The sequence below is a fragment of the Melanaphis sacchari genome, unplaced genomic scaffold, assembly GCF_002803265.2.
Source record: "Melanaphis sacchari strain LSU unplaced genomic scaffold, SCAv2.0 Contig28_pilon_pilon, whole genome shotgun sequence".
Lineage (NCBI taxonomy): Eukaryota > Metazoa > Arthropoda > Insecta > Hemiptera > Aphididae > Melanaphis > Melanaphis sacchari.
In genome coordinates, this window is record NW_020271162.1 from 100203 (window position 1) to 105004 (window position 4802).

The window sequence follows — 4802 nt, forward strand, 5'->3', positions numbered from 1 at the left end:
ATTATAATGATATATTATATATGATTTTATTTTGGCGAAAATCGGTTCAACCTACCGTATTACTTATAGGAGTAATAAAAATATATAATAAAATATCCTAAGACCTATATATATTATATATATGGCTATATGCTAACGGTCCGTCTCTGCTTAGAATCGTTTTTCGTTTGCAATGAATATTTAAATATATATTTAAAATGAAATATACTAGTTACAATAACTAAATAACCTACTCAATCACAAGGTAATGTCATTCAAAAACCACAGTAAAGTAAATTTTCCATTTTTCTGTTTCTATACATTTATAAATAAATAATATTTTTTTTATAGCCATGGATGTCAGTATATGTCTATGGCATTTAGATCAATGCAATTAAAATTAGTATGTGATGGTATAATAGTTAGGACATTTTAAAAATTATATAGATGAATAACAATGACAATTATGTCATTAATGATAAAATATTCATTGTAAATAATATTATCGTTGCTGTTATATTTTATTACACTAATTAGTAGTAATAATGATATTTGAAATTATCTTCGTAGTTGCACTCGTAAAAGTAGTAAGTTATTCAACAATACATAAAATAAATACTTTAAAAGTTATTATTTATAACAATAATTTGATTTATATTTACAAGAAAGCAGTTTAAAGTTTAATCCTACGTTATATCATTATGTTGTGTGTCTGCTGTTCACGTACGATTACACATGGGCAAATTCCATTTCCTTACTTTCGTATTCTCCTGCATAAACTCAAGTGAATTCATTAAATTTTATTTCAAGATCAAATAATTGTGTTTTTTGTATATTAGGGGTAAGGACTGAAGAAGACACTGGACCTCGTGGAAAGAAAAGAAACTACCTATTTGAAATTAAATTTTATTAGTATAAATTTAATTATATTCGTTTGAAGATTTAACGGTGAACTCGTAGCATAAGAAAAAAAAGAAACATTTAAATTACGCCACTGCAGTAGAAATATTGCGTCTTTCTTGTAGGGTACTTAATAAGATTATCACACAGATATGTAATAGTACTATAACTGCCTAAAAACATTACATTTAAGAGTAAATAAAGATATTCGATTAGTTCCATACCACCTACGTGTCTCTTTTATTTGTGTACTATTGTCCAACAATGTCTCGTGGTGTTGTATGTTATTTTCGTCCTCATCCCATTTGCATATCATCGTTATTCTTTATAGTAAGTTGTATTATATGGTTTATAATATATGTAAATATCATAGATTATATCATGACGTATACTTTTATTTAAAACGTTGAGTCAAAAGATAAATAGCCATATCGTAAACAAAAGTTTTTCACCATCGCATAATATTATCTGAACTTGAAACGACAGAAATCAATTCCTTGGATTAACATTTTTTGAAAGGAGTGCATAATACAGAAAAAAACCTTTATTTATATTGTATGTAAACACAAACGTTCAATTCTTAGATAATTGATATAAGTGACAGCCGACAGGGTTTAATTTTCATTATTCAAAGAGATGCCACACAATATTGAATATAAACGTGTGACGTCATTAGTCATTATACCTACTACACATATTACATATAGACATATAGGCATATAACTGTAAAATGTAAGCATTTTCATTTGTTAAGTGTTGAAGACGTTAATACAACTATAATACAATTGCAATTAATAACAAATTTAATTTATAATATTCTCATAAGTAATACATTTTTGTGATTTAATAAAAAAAATGATTTCAAAAGATTATTAAAAAAAAAAATTTTTTTAATATTTTTAAACTATAATATATCAAAGTAAATTAAATTAAACTAATTCAATTCATAGCTTCTTTTTTTTACCATCAAACAAATATTTTATATATAGCTATATATAGCTCAAAAAGCAAATATATCTGTAAATAATTTAACAATTCCAAAACAGTTTGAGAATTTATACTACATTTATAACTTCTAGAGACTAGAATACTAGTATTTGATAAAAATTTAATTTTATAATTTCTTTCTAAATTATAATAAAAGCTCAGTATCAACTTGTTTATTAAAGACTGATGCCATTTCTCGTTTTACCGTCGTTAAAGTAAATTTTTATCAATTATCAGGACATAAAATAAGAGCACATTTGTGATTTTAATGTAATATAAACATAAACATAAAACAATACTAAGCGAATACGGTCAAACGCATATATCTATAACTAGTATCAAAATATGTATTTTTTATACTATATTTATATTGATATTAAATTGATTTATTTTATTTTTATTAATATGATAAGTTAAATTACTTTTTGACGAAAATGTACTCGAAAATTTCGTCTGTAAAAAATATGATAATACGAATATATACGTTATACACGTACCTAAACATTTCAAATCCCCACTCCTTACAAATAATATTTTTGAATTACAACATTCTTCATTTAATTATTTAACTTCGTAAAATTTTAGTTTCAAATGCATATAAAAAAAAAAGATTCATGCCAGAATTTTTTTAATATTCTTAAAAAGTTTTGATAACTACATACTTATGTTCAAGGAATCTTATTGCATTACATTCTCATTATTACCGAGTAAAAAACTTAGAATAAAAAAATTTGAAATGATTTTAAATAGCTCAAAAAGAGTTAAAATATTTTGTAAATTATACTATGTACCTGAAAATAACGAATTTAACATTTAATGAAAATTTCAAACATTTCTGGTTATTCATTTTTAAATTAAAAAAATAAGAAAATCGTTTTATAAGAAATCATTATTTTACTCATGAATGTCTATTTTCGTCAAAATACTCAGACGTTGATATAAAATATTTGTGAGAAACTACACTCAACTTTTTTTTAATTTCAGTTATTGAATTTACGTAGAACCTTGTATTCAATTTTAAAATCTTAGGTACATATATTAAAAAGTTTAGGGATTTTTAACTACAAAATATTTTAATAATTTTTACAATGTTAATGAATTTTGTCTAATTTCTAACTTTAAATGCTTATGAATAAATACTGAGTTATAATAATTTATGTCATTATCAATTAAATTAAATATTAGTTATAACTTACAACTTAAATATGTCGTACAATATATTTTAATCATCAACCCCTAACATATAAATTTTTACTAGTGTCTTCATTTTCTTTAAGAAATAAATAGTTGAGTAATTTTTAACATTAATTGTAACTAAATTACACTTTAACTGTAACTTATTAATCAGTTAGAAACTTCCATAGTATTTTATAGCCTGTAATTTACAACTTATAACCAATTGCGATGAATAGAAAACTTGTTTAATCCTGTTTATTTATAATAAATGGGGGTGACCGATAAATATTACCACGTTGTGAATTGTTTTGGAATCATTTATATTATTTCTTTATCTTACATACGCACCCATATGCCATGAAAAAATGAAAAAGGTCTTTAAAATTAAAATATATTTTATTATAATAGTTATTTGATTATCGGTAATTGAAAGTTTCAAGTCAATTTTTTAAAAATATGTATTGCTGTTTAGAAACTTGAAGATATTTAGCAAGATGTGGTACTTTATATTTTTGAAAATGGATTTGGCAACAATCGGGATGTTTCAGACATAAAAACATTTATTTTAGAAAACCTAAATTTGTGAGAAATCTAGATATTTATTAGTAATGCATAAATCATTTTTAGATATCAAGGAAAATATTAAAAATATAAAATATTATTGTTTGATCATTTAATCACGTGTAAAAATATTTAACCGGCTGTTATTTTTCCAAAAAATTTCCACAACAAATTTTTAATTTATATGTTGAATTATGAATTCATGTTTTATGGTTTATGACTTATGAGTGTCATTTTAAAATTTTTGTATTAATTATTGTACAATTTATAGAAAAATGTTTTGTATCAGGTCTAGGATTTCGAATACAGAATATTATAATTTCCTAAAAAGGTTATATCCTAATCCTTGTAGGTAAATAACGGTTTTAAGCAATCTTTCTTTACGCTATATATCGTTATGCTCCAACACGACGTTGGTCTATACTAGCGGTTCCCAGCCTTTTAAGAGCGTGACCCTAACATTTTGAAATTAACTTTTGACGACCTAAAAAAAACCTTTACTGCAAGCAAAAGTTTCATTTATTAATCCTACATTGGTAAATATGTGTAGGTATGTATATTTATCAATTCTCAAATACTTAAATTAAATAAATTAAAAAAACAAATCAATATACATACTATAAAAATGAATTTATTAATTTTTTAAAATTTAACATGAGAATAATTATTTATATTTAATAAATTCTTCGGTGCTGAACATTTTCCACATGTTTTTTAATCTTTGAATGTGTATTAATTGAAAGTTCACATAGCATATCGTGTTGAGTGTCAAGGCGATTTCTATATTTTGACTTAGTGATAACTAACGTTGTAAACCCGACTTTATATAAGTATACGGTTGAGTATGAAGGTAATGTATTTTCAGATTTTCTCATTAAAATCTTTTAGCTGTGCCCAAAATTGAGTTGAAAACTATCGAGAAAAATTTTCTTTTAAAACTTGATGAGCTTGAAGATCAAATAATTCTTTGGTGACCTGCAAATATCATTACTAACTTTGTGAATAGATATTTTAAATAGATTTCTCATCCAACTCACTTATTTACTAAACTCTACATCTTCTTGTATATGCCGATCGAGTTTTAACTGTAATTTGTCCAAGTACTCTTGAAGCAGTTATTTTAAGTCGTCTATTATTAATGTTGAATCTTCAAAAAATGCATTTAAAAGAGGAAATCAATAAATACGCAATAGATAGAA